This window comes from Narcine bancroftii, unplaced genomic scaffold (genome assembly GCF_036971445.1).
Source record: "Narcine bancroftii isolate sNarBan1 unplaced genomic scaffold, sNarBan1.hap1 Scaffold_122, whole genome shotgun sequence".
Lineage (NCBI taxonomy): Eukaryota > Metazoa > Chordata > Chondrichthyes > Torpediniformes > Narcinidae > Narcine > Narcine bancroftii.
In genome coordinates this window covers 171378-184378 of record NW_027211857.1, presented here as the reverse complement: position 1 = coordinate 184378, position 13001 = coordinate 171378, and the positions used below count along the sequence as shown (strand labels likewise).

The window sequence follows — 13001 nt, the reverse complement described above, 5'->3', positions numbered from 1 at the left end:
TATCTGCAGGTCTATTTATAGGCCCTATCCTTGGACAATCAGTGGCTCCTTGTCTCAAAGTCCCATCCATGTGGCCTCTCCCTCAGCAATCCCTCATTGGAACACAACTACCCCCTCCTTACCAACCTCAACCAGCCCTTAGTATCTTCATGACAGTTCCAGGCACCTGTTATGTCGACCCTTGATGACCTGCGCCAGCTCTAATTTGGACCCTGCCTCACCTAAACCATTGGAATAACCAGCACCTTCTACCCTCGAGAACCCGAGGGAATCCGCACCCTCAGCAGTGTCCTGCTGGTGCACCATCGAATGCCCTCCATCCCCCTTCCATGGGTTCCCTGCTGTTATCAGGCTCCTGTATGGACCCCACCCTGGCAAAACTACCCATATTTTCACTGATCCCTCTGTACCTCTACATTCCATCCAGGGATCAGTGTTGTGCTGTGGGACTGGTGGAGAACAAAGCACCAATATCAGGAGACAGGGAGCAGTGTAGAGAATCCCAACTCCAGGAGACAGGGACCAGCACAGAAACCCCCAGCTTTGGGAGAACGGCTGAGTTTTACACGTCTGGAAGTGGCTGGGCCTGGAAGAATACAATGCTATGTTCCAGGGTAAACTGGAACAAAGCGAGGCAATGCACTTTGGTAAATCAATCCGCTGTCCTCTTCACAGTCAGATCTGACTACCTGAAGGTGTCGGGAAACTGGCTTGGAGGGGCTGAGGCATGCTACAGGAATTGGTCAGAGACAATTGTAAATGTCCACCAGAAATTGGGTCTGTGGGAATGACACTCCCTCTCAGTAATGGGGAAGAACAAGGTCATCAGGTGCAAGGTGCTCTCGGTACTGCTGCATGAGATGCAGGTGTGGCCCATCCCACACACCTCTGCCCTGGCAGTTACCAGAGAAGTTTCCCTCTTCATGTGGGGGTCCAAAATGAATGGAGTGGGAAGGAGGTCCATGTACGTTGCCAGACTATGGTGTTATGAGCCCAAAGGACCCCAAAACCCAGCAGCAATAGACATTCACCAGGACAAGTAGTTATATAAAGATAAGTTATTTTTAATTATCTTTAAACATGAAAAGAAAATCAAACTTTAACTTATCTCTATTAACTAACCTTAATCCCCTTCTAAGTCTAAGCGCACGTGTATGATGTGTTTGTAAATTTAAGAAAAGTTATTTGGTTCACAGTTCAATCTCACTTCTCATTCTTCTAAATTCACTGGTTGTAGGCAATTCTGATACTGTGCACAGAATTGAACATGTATAAAGTTCATCAGGCTTTGCCACTCAGGAAAGTTCCGTTGGTTTTTCAGAGAGAGATTTGTTGTTCCAGAATTTCCACAACTGAGCTACAACCATTAGTCACCTCAATGTTTCGCTGATAAAACTTGGCCCATCAGGGTTCTCCAGATAATAACCTCCTCCTTTCAGGCTAGCACAGTTTTCCTTCCTGTTCCACTTATTTTGAGAGAAAGTTCTTGGACTACTGGGAACTTTTTTGGGGAAGCTGGGACCTATACCATAATGATGGGTGAAATCTTAATCCCAGAGGGACCAGTCTCCTGGTGGGGGCATTTGTTAGGGCTGTCAGGAGGGTTTTAAACTGGTATGGTTGGGGACAGAGTTTCAGGTCAGCCAGGACAGTAGGGTGAGGGTTAGTAGGATAAGGAAAGAGACAAGTTTAAATAATTTGAGGGAGGAAAAGCAGGAAGTAGTAAACAGATGTTGCAGTGAAAATTGTGAGAATGGAAGAGAGGAAGATATGCAGAAGGTAGGATGTAGGAGATCCCTGAGTTGTATTTATTTTAACGCGAGGAGCGTAGTAAGAAAGCTGGATGAGCTAAAGGTGTGGATTGACATGTGGCATTATGATGTGTGGCCATTAGCGAGACATGGTTGAAAGAAGGTTGTGACTGGCAGTTGAATGTTCCAGGATTTCACTGCTTTAGATGTGACAGAGTTGGTGGATTAAGAGGGGGAGGTGTGGCATTAAATGTCAGGGAGGATATTATAGCAATGCTGAGGCAAGATAGACTGGAGGGCTCGTCAAGAGAGTCAGTGTGGGTAGAGCTGAAAAATAAGAAGGGTGAGGTTACTATTATGGGGTATATTATAGGCCTCCAAATGGGGAAAGGGAACTAGGAGAGCAAATGTGCAAGGAAATAGGTGGGATATGCAGGTGAAATAGGTTGGTGTTGGTTGGGGTTTTCAATTTTCCAAACATCGATTGGGAAACGCAGTCAGTAAAAGGGCAGGATGGCTTAGTATTTATGCATTGTGTTCAGGATTGGTTTTTGCAGCAATATGTTGAGACGTCAATTAGAGTGGGAGCAGTGTTCGATCTGTTGTTTGGGAATGCAGTGGGGAAGGTGACAGAGGTGAGCGTTAGGGAGAACTTTGGATCCAGTGATCATTTTGACATACTCTTAAGAAATTGAAGAGGGAAATTAGAAAGACAAAAAGAAGGGATGAGGTGTCCATAGATAATAAGGCGAAGGTGAATCCTCAGGGTTTGTTCAGATATGGGAACAGTAAAAGGAGGGTTAAACATAGAATAGGTCGACTGGATGATGGGACCGGTGAACTATGTCAGGAACCGTATGAGATGGGAGAAATATTGAACATTTTTTTCTCGTCTGTATTCACGAGGGAAAAAGACATTGGGCTATACAAGATAAGAGAGGCAAAGGGGTTAGTTATGGAAAGGATAAGGATTAGTAAAGTGAGAGGTTTAGAGCTTCTTGGGTCAATTCAAGTGGATAAGTCTCCTGGTCCTGATGGGATTTTTCCCAGGACTTTAAGGGAGGTCAGGGAACAAATAGCGGGGGCACTGACAGCAATTTTTCAAAGATCACTGGAGGAGGGTGTGGTGCCGTGGGATTGGAGGGTTGCAAATATAGTTCTGTTGGTCAAAAAAGGCAGTAGGTGTAGGCCAAGTAATTATCGGCCAGTAAGTTTGACTTCCGAGTGGAGAAGTTTATGGATGGTATACTTCAAGATACTATGTACAAATATCTGGATAGGCAGGGATTGATTGGGGGCACCCAGCATGGGTTAGTGAAGGGAAAGTCATGTTTGACGAAACTTGTTGATTTTTTTGAAGAGTTGACAAGAAAAGAGATCTATTTGAATTTTAGTAAGGCTTTTGATAAGGTTCTGCATGTCAGGTTATTTAGGAAGGTTCAGTCACTAGGGATTAATAGATATTGAGATGGGTTCAGAGGTGGCTGGGAGATAGACAGCAGAGAGTCATGGTGGACAACTGTATGTCATGTTGGAAGCCTGTGACAAGTGGAGTGCCTCAGGGATCGATGCTTGGTCCCTTAAAATTAATGATTTAGAGTAGGGTGTGGTGAACTGGGTAAACAAATATGCAGATGATACAAAAATAGGGGGTGTGGTGGATAGTGAGGTAGATTTTCTTAGATTACAGGATTTGCTTTGTTTGGAAAAGATGGCAGATGGAATTTAATGTTGACAAGTGTGAGGTGCTGCATTCCAGAAAAAATAATATAAATAGAACATATGCAGTTGAGGTGAGGGGGTCGAGGGGAGGGGGTTGAGGAATGAAGAGGAACAGAGGATTCTTGGAGTTATGGTACAGAGTTCACTGAAGGTGGATTCCCATGTGTTATATATAGAGAATTTAGGTTAAAATGGCTTAAGTTAAAATGTGATGATTAATCATAAAAAGGGAAGCCAGAACGGACAGGGAGCTTACTAGCAGCCAAGGACAAAAGGTTCAGCTGGATATGTTTTTTTAAACATATCTTTCCATGGTCATAGTGAGAGACATGCAGGAGACAAAAGATTGATAAGAAGGGTGAGAAACAGAATTTAGTGTATGTAGAGTTCGCAGCGTACGTAACGAACGTGATAATTAAAAATGCAGTTATACTTAGAATGCTTTTGCAATACTAACCAATTAAAACAGTATTAATAAGTAGGGGAAGGGCAAACAACAAGGGTATAAAAATCAATGCACTGTATGTATCGGGGCTTAACTGGTGAGAAGCCAGTTGAGTCCAACTCTGCAGACTTGTAAATAAAGCTTGTCGTGTCATCAGTTTTAAAGAGACTCATGTGTGAGAAGTTTTATTTCTGACAAATGGGGACTCCTCCGGGATCTACACTCCAGCCGTGAGGGGAGGCGAGAAGAGGGACATCGGAGGTGGTGCACCCCGCTGAGTTCAGCGGCTCCTAGTCCCTTGCTCGTCGCTTCGGGCGGCTTGAGCGAGTGGTATCCGGACAAGGTGACACGACAAGACGGAGAGGAGAAGGGTGACGGTTCAATCCCCGAGAAGACACCGGTAAGTGACGACTTACGATTGTGGTGTGGGGATTGGGTAACAGGTTTAACGGGATACACCTGTTAGGATAAAAAAAACCTAACGTAATAGATAAGGTATAGAGCTTTTGTTGTGGCGTGAGGACCCTGTCGTGGGACTCTAGGATAGACCCCAGGGAAACCTCGGCGGTAACCGAAGGAGGGACAGCACCTCCGACGAAGTGCCGAGAAGAGAGGGGTCGACCGCAGGGAAACCTCAGCGGTAACCGAAGGAGGGACAGTACCTCTGACGAGGCATCTGAGAAGAAGGGAGTAGGGTCCAGAATGAGAGGGTCCTCAGCAACGATAAATGGATCTAGGTGGGAAAATGGGAGGATCAAAATCTAAGGGCTCGTCTGAAAATTCAGGACAATTCCTGGGAGTTCCCCTTGACATCCCTTTGGGGAGAATGTTTGAAAATTGGGATAGTAAAAGATATCGAGACAAAAACAAGAAAAAGATGGTCCAATATTGTCTCCTTTGGTCGAAACAACCTATTAAAGGTTCCTCGGTCTGGTGGCCGAAATTTGGATCTGATGAGGATTGGGTTAGACAAGCATTAAACATATATGTAAATTCGAGACCAAAGGTGAATCAAGAAGAGTCAGCGTATGCATTTTGTTGGGTTCCCTGGCCAGGATCCTTAACAAAATGTTTTAAATTGAGGGTTGCGGGAGAAAAGAAGTGGGAACCTCTGGACAACCTTCCCCCTCCTTATATTCCCCCGGTGCCTACTGCGCCCGAGGAAAGCTCATTACCGGAGGGGAAAGGTGATGAATCTGATTGCCCCGAAAGGGGCCGGGAAAAAAAGAATTAATTAAGGGAGTCGGACCCTAAACTTCCACCGGTAAACCGACCCTGGACAAGATCCCAGACTGGTCCAGGACCATCAAAGTTTTCAATAAGCCTAAATCCCCTGACGGAAGTTCCTATGGGAGGACCGGGAGGGGGAACGGGATATGTGAATGTTCCCCTAACTAGTACAGAGGTGCGGGGATTTAAGAAAGAAATGAAAAAGTTATTGGAAGATCCTATAGGACTGGCCGAACAGCTCGACCAATTCCTGGGACCAAACACATATACGTGGGAAGAGATGCAGGCAATAATGGGAACATTATTCTCACCCCAGGAGAGGCAGATGATTTGACGGGCTGCCCTCCTCATGTGGGAATATGAACAACCTGGGGACCCCAGACTCCATGAACAAAAATATCCCTTAAATGAACCCAGGTGGGACAAACGAACACCCGAGGGATTGGCAAGTATGAGACAATATAGAGAGTGGACAATTAAAGGGATACGGGAGGCTGTGCCAAAGGGTCACAATTTCACCAAGGCATTTGGGAACCACCAGGGGAAAGACGAGTCCCCTACTGATTTTTTGGAGAGGGTGAGAAAGAATGTCCAACAGTATGCGGGCGTGGACCCTAGTACACCAATGGGTGAACAGCTTATTCGAATTGAATTTGTTTCCAAATCATGGCAGGACATTAGAAAGAAACTAGAAAAGGAGGAGGACTGGAGCGAAAAACCCCTAAGTGACCTGTTAAAAAAGGCGCAAAAAGTATATGTGCAGAGAGAAGAAGAAGATCAAAAGAGGGCGACAAAGGTTATGGTACAGACTATCCGACAGATGAATGCTGAATCCAGAGGGGAAAGAAAACAAAACCTTCCTCTAAACAACCCAAGATATCCAAGAGAGGGAAGACCCCGGAGGTTCGTTAAGTGCTATTACTGCAATGAGGAAGGACACTTTAAGAGGGAATGCCCCCGATACAAGAGGGAATTGCGTGCCCTCGAACTTATGGAAGAAGATTAGGGGTGTCAGGGGTTCCAAATGTTAGGGACCAAATATAAGAGGGAACCCCTGGTAAAACTAAAAATTGGTCCCAAGGGAGAAGAGGTGGTTTTTATGGTGGACACAGGAGCGGAACAAAGTAGTGTAATAACTGTGCCAATCGGAACTGAGCCTGTAAAAAGTAATTTGACAATTTCTGGGATAGAAGGGGCTCCCAGAATGGTATCAATAATTCCCCAAGTAACAGTGAAACTGGAAGAAAGAGAAGGGGTACAAGACCTCTTGTTATTACCGTCGGCTGGATTTAACCTCCTAGGAAGGGACTTACAGGCTCTCCTAGGTTTGGGTGCTCTCCCTGTGGACGGAGAAGTGCGAGTCCACCTCTGCGCTTTAAAGGAAGAGGATGAACGGCAGATTGACGAGAGAGTCTGGTATAAGGAGGGAAATCGAGGAGGTCTGGACATCCCACCTTTACATGTCACATTAATACCAGGTCATCAGCCGGTAAGGAAACGTCAGTATCCTATTTCTTTGGAAGGGAGAAAAGGGCGACAGCCGGTAATTGAGACTTTAATACGAGACGGACTATTAGAAGAATGCATGTCACCTTATAACACCCCTATACTCCCAGTGAAAAGTCAGATGGATCCTATCGCCTAGTTCAGGATCTAAGAAGTTTGAATGCTATTGTTCAGACCCGCCACCCAGTGGTGCCTAATCCCTATACTATTATGAGTCGGATTCCCCCAGACCATGAGTGGTTTAGTGTTATCGACTTGAAGGATGCCTTCTGGACGTGTCCATTAGAAGAGGAAAGTAGAGATATGTTTGCGTTTGAATGGGAAAATCCATGGACAGGTAGACGGAGACAGTTTCGGTGGACTGTATTGCCCCAAGGATTCACTGAATCTCCAAACCTGTTTGGACAAATGCTAGAACAAATCCTGGTGGACTATCCACAATCTGATGATTCCCAACTAATGCAGTATGTGGACGATTTACTATTATCAGGACCCAAGGAACAAGAAATGAGGGGAGATACAATTAGACTCTTGAATTATCTGGGGAAAAAGGGTCTACGGGTGTCCAGGAACAAGTTACAGTTTGTTGAGAGAACTGTGATATATCTGGGACACCAGATAAGTAAAGGACAGAAACGGATTACCCCTGAACGGATTGCGGGAATCACTAGAATGCCTTTACCCCGTAATAAGAAGGAAATAAGACAATTCCTGGGACTCTTAGGTTACTGTAGGTTATGGATAGAGGACTACTCAGCTTTGGTGAAGTTTATGTATGAAAAACTGACAAATGAAAATGAATATCCATTGAAATGGACCCAGGAGGAGGAGGGATGGTTCGAGGACTTGAAGCATCGCCTGACACGAGCCCCAGTACTCACTCTGCCCTCTTTAAAACAGCCCTTCCAGCTATTTGTCACTCATAACCAAGGAACAGCTGTGGGAGTTTTAACACAGGAAAAAGGCGGTCAGCGACACCCAGTGGCTTTCCTTTCCAAAATGATGGACCCAGTGTCTCGCGGATGGCCGACGTGTATCCACGGAGTAGCGGCTGCTGCTCTGTTGGTAGAGGAAGCACGTAAACTTACTTTTGGAGGAAAGATGACTGTGTACACCTCCCATTCTGTGAGTGTTTTATTAACACAAACTGCCCATCGATGGCTGACTGATTCTCGCATATTAAAGTATGAAACCATTTTAATGGTCGGAGAAGATCTACAGTTTGCAAAGATTAATAGCTGCAACCCAGCTCAGTTTTTATACGGCAGTGAAACAGAGAGAGAGGTGGAGCACGACTGTGTCGAGTTGACAGATCTTCAGACCAAGACCCGAGAAGACCTTTGCGATACTCCGCTGGGAGAAGGATATGAATTCTACATTGACGGCTCCGCCAGATGTGTTGACGGAATGAGAAGAAGTGGGTATGCTATAATAGAAGGAAATACTTGGAAAGTAGTAGAATCCACGAGACTACCCGGAAGCTGGTCAGCACAGTCCTGTGAACTATATGCCTTGCAGAGAGCCCTCAGAATACTGGCAGTGAAAACTGGAACGATTTACACTGATTCCAAATACGCATACGGGGTAGTGCATACCTTTGGTAAGATCTGGAAGGAGCGTGGTCTAATTACATCAAGAGGAAAGGAATTGGCACACGAACAGATGATTACTCTAACTTTAGAAGCCTTGACATTACCCCAGGAAATAGCAGTGGTCTACATACCAGGTCATCAGAGGGGAGATACCCCGACAGCAATTGGAAACAGACTGGCTGATGAAGAAGCCAAAAGGGCAGCCATGCAACGAGAAGTCCGTTTGCTGACCTTAATCCCAATAAGGCAAGGCATAAAGAAGGCTCCCATTTTCACTGCTAAGGAAGAAAAGGACATGGCTCAGCTGGGCGCAAGCCAACTGCCTGATGGAACATGGAAGACACCAGATGGAAGAATGGTTCTAAATAAAGAAATAACTCGCAATATTTTAAAACACCTGCATCATCAGAGCCACTGGGGCACCTAAGCCTTATGTGACACAGTGCTTCGAGAATATGTGTGTAAGGGAATCTACACCTTGGCCCAACAGGAGGTGCAGAACTGTCACCTATGCACAAAAATTAATAAGAAGGTAATGAGGACAGGGACCATGGGAGGTCAACCATTAGCCATACGCCCTTTTCAACGTATCCAGATCGACTTCACAGAGTTACCTCAAGTCCAAAGATGGAAGTATCTGTTGGTGATAATAGATCACTTTACCCGATGGGTGGAAGCCTTCCCAACAGTAAATGCTACAGCCTCTACAGTAGCTCACCTCCTCCTAGAGCAGATAATCCCCAGATATGGTATAATGGATTCTATAGACTCAGACAGGGGTCCACATTTTTCTTCAAAAATCCAGCAATTGATTTGTAATGCATTACAGGTCTCTTGGAAATTGCATACCCCTTGGCATCCACAAAGCTCAGGGAGTGTTGAATGTATGAATGGAACCCTAAAAATGCAATTGACAAAATTAATGGTGGAAACTAAAATGCTTTGGATAAAGTGTCTGCCCCTGGCTTTATTGAGAATTCGTACTGCCCCACGAAAAGATGTAGGATTGTCCCCTTGTGAAATGATGTTTGGGCTTCCCTTCTGGAGTACAGTTGAGGGGTGTCCCACCTTGGGGGAAGGGGATATATTTGTTAGGAACTATTTACAGGCACTGTCACGCTCTCTTACAGATTTACGAAAGAGAGGACTATTGGCACAAACACCGCCTCTAGACTTTTCTTTACACAAAGTGGAACCAGGAGATTGGATTCTCATCAAGACCTGGAAAACTGAAAAACTCCAGCCCCAGTGGGAAGGTCCATACCAAGTTCTCGTAACTACAGAGGCTGCAGCACGAACAAGAGAGAAGGGGTGGACGCACGCATCCAGATTTAAGGGACCTGTAGAGGCGCCTCAGGACCCTGATACGAACTCAGATTGGACTTGTGTTCCTGGAGAAAAACCTCTTACCTTGCGATTTTGCAGAAAGACTTGATTCACAATGTTATTGTTATGTTCTTTGATTTTTCTTAGTTTGCCTATGTCTTTATCAGGTGTGAAATGTAAGAAATGCAGAGACACAGTGGTCCTGTTTCAGGACCACATTTGGGGAAGAAAGGAGGGTAATTTTATTTCCCATACCTCAGTTCCTGAGAAATGCTGGGCAGAAAATACCACCCAACATCCATATACCCCTTGTGTGGAAAAAGAAGGAAATAATATGGGTCATTATATACAGATTCCTAATACCACTCCTTTCCCTCTTAACGGTTGGAAGGGTGACTCAGGCCCACCATGCCCTGATGGACTCTGGTTTTGCATACACCAGCGTACTATTCCAATGAAAAGTTCCACTCCACACTCGAAAGTGCCTGCCCCTTTAAGACAGCCGGACTTAGTTCGAGTCCATCCAAATAACCATGAAAGTTTCGGTCATGCAGTTGGGGGAGATAACCTTTTTGTAGATCTGGCAACTAAAATTGCAGGAACTTTTAATGTAACCAATTGTTGGGTCTGTGGGGGTCCACGGATGTCAGAGCAATGGCCTTGGTGGGGGGAGTCCCTCAATTCATTGACCATGATTTCCCGAATATGGACAACTAACCGAACGAGATCAAGAGAAACTTGGTCTCTCTCTAACGTCCCCTCTGGTTTTTATTGTCTCTCACGAACCGGCAAATACCCAGTAGGAAAAAGTCCCTGCAAGGCTGTATGGATTCGCATTTCGCCTGGTATTTTCACTTGGTTTCCTAAACCCCTGACTTGGTTCTTATCCACTGTTTTTAAAACTAATTGCCTACCCCTGTCTAATAGCAATATTCAGCTTTGGAATTGTACCAGTTCCACCATCACAGGACCATACCCATCAAACCCCACTCTTAAAAGAGTTTGGGAACGGGGATATGGAGTATCCCCAAATGGATTATTCTGGGTATGTGGTAATAAAGCTTATACTCGTCTCCCCTTACAGTGGAGTGGAACTTGTTTCCTAGGAATAATCCGCCCAGAATTTTTCGTTCTACCCCACGATCACGGTCATAAATTAGGAGTGAAGATTTTTGATACATTACACCGTCAGCCCCACTCTAGCACGGTACATTTGGGACAATGGGGAGATGATTGGCCTCCAGAACGCATAATTCAATATTATGGTCCCGCTACATGGGCTCAAGATGGATCCTGGGGTTATCGTACTCCTATTTATATGTTAAATCGCATTATTCGCTTGCAAGCAGTCCTTGAAATTGTTACAAATCAAACAGCTATAGCCCTGCAATTACTTGCATCCCAGCAAGGTCAAATGCGCTCTGCTATATATATCAGAACCGTCTAGCCCTAGACTATCTCCTAGCCACGGAAGGAGGTGTATGTGGAAAGCTTAATTTGACTAACTGCTGCTTACAGATTGATGATAATGGCCAAGCCATTCGAAAAATCGCTGATAATATTCGTACTTTGTCCCATGTACTGGTTCAAACCTGGCATCCTTTTGCAAAATTAAATTGGATGGACAAATGGTTTGGAGGAACCTGGTGGCGTACCTTATTGTGGGTCATCGGAGGTATTTTATTCCTCCTACTTGTTTTGCCCTGTATTATTCCCTGTCTACGCAGCCTGGTGATTTCCATGGTCCAACAGGCTATGCAACCAGGGGAACTGGGAGACCCCGTTAGAATTTTACTTCAGCACGAAATTAATTTATCATGAGACGTTTCTCTTCCCCGAGTTAAAATCCCCATTCATATATATATATAATACACACATTTTAAAGAGAGAAAGGGGTGGATTGTTAGAGATAGAGAATTTAGGTTAAAATGGCTTAAGTTAAAATGTGATGATTAATCATAAAAAGGGAAGCCAGAACGGACAGGGAGCTTACTAGCAGCCAAGGACAAAAAGTTCAGCTGGATATGTTTTTTTAAACATATCTTTTCATGGTCATAGTGAGAGACATGCAGGAGACAAAAGATTGATAAGAAGGGTGTGAAACAGAATTTAGTGTATGTAGAGTTCGCAGCGTACGTAACGAACGTGATAATTAAAAATGCAGTTGTACTTAGAATGCTTTTGCAATACTAACCAATTAAAACAGTATTAATAAGAAGGGGAAGGGCAAACAACAAGGGTATAAAAATCAATGCACTGTATGTATCGGGCCTTAACTGGTGAGAAGCCAGTTGAGTCCAACTCTGCAGACTTGTAAATAAAGCTTGTCGTGTCATCAGTTTTAAAGAGACTAATGTGTGAGAAGTTTTATTTCTGACACATGGATCCCAATTTCAAATGCACCTTCAAAAGCGGAAAGAATTCCAAGGATATTACATTTTCATTGAAGACATTTCTTAAAGTCTAAGCAGCTGATCGGTTATTGGGAACTTGTGACACTTGGTGTTCGGCTCCTTTGCATTATCCTCTCTCGATCCGTGCTGCTGTGTCCTCTCACAATGTTGTAAGGTCATCTTCCTTTTTACCAACGACCAAGAGATCCACATTCAAACTTTCCTTCTATCGCCTGCTTAAAACACCCCAGAAACAAATCTTACGATCTTTGTGCAATTCTCATGCTTCAGGTAAGGAAACTGTACACGTGACTCCCGATGTAAGATGAGCAAGACCATTCAATGTGAAATTGGAGCGTGCGCGCTACTGTGATGGGTGGAAAGGCGGACACACGCCCAAAAAATCAAAGTCAAAGACTCGCAGCTCTGCTTCTATTCTCTCCCTGCTGCTGTCGACTGGAGTGATGTCACATCCATGCCGGCCTCCAATTGTTCGGTGTTCCCTTCTTTGTTGATTCCTGCCGTGCGCGTTGTCCCCTGGTATGAAAGTTGTTGGTCCCCGTGGACTCTGAACAGTTGCCACATTCGTCGGCCATCTTGTGTACTGGGTGGCATCCCAGTTAGCATGATGCCCCACCTCCCTAGAACCAGCGCTGTTCACTGCTTTCGGTCGCCTATATCTGGGTCGTGGGGGCTGAATTTGCTAATGTCCAGATGTGCTGGTTTGAGGTGGTCAATGGTGAAAATCTCTTCCTTCGCACCGATATCCAGCACACTCACCATAATGTGTGGAATGAATGATACACACCCGTGAAGTCGAAGTCGAAGACTGGTTCGTTGAACTGGCAGCTCTGCTTATATACTCTCCTGCTACTGATGACAGGTCTTTCGAGACGGCAAAGCCAGCCTCGGATTGGTGGGTGTTCTCGCCATTGCTCATTGCTTCCCACTGTGCGGGATGTCACCTGGGACGAAGATGATTGGTTCCCGCAGGATCTGTGTAGTCACCGCGTTCGTCATCCATCTTGTGTACTGG

The 13001-nt window shown here is 45.0% G+C and overlaps 1 long non-coding RNA gene across 1 annotated transcript; it reads left to right on the top strand.

The window, feature by feature from the left end:
- Positions 1-3642: 3642 nt before the first annotated feature.
- LOC138750354 (uncharacterized) lies at positions 3643-11922 on the top strand. Its single transcript, XR_011349280.1, has 2 exons — positions 3643-4318; positions 9377-11922. It is a non-coding gene; the product is annotated as an uncharacterized lncRNA (long non-coding RNA).
- Positions 11923-13001: the final 1079 nt, after the last annotated feature.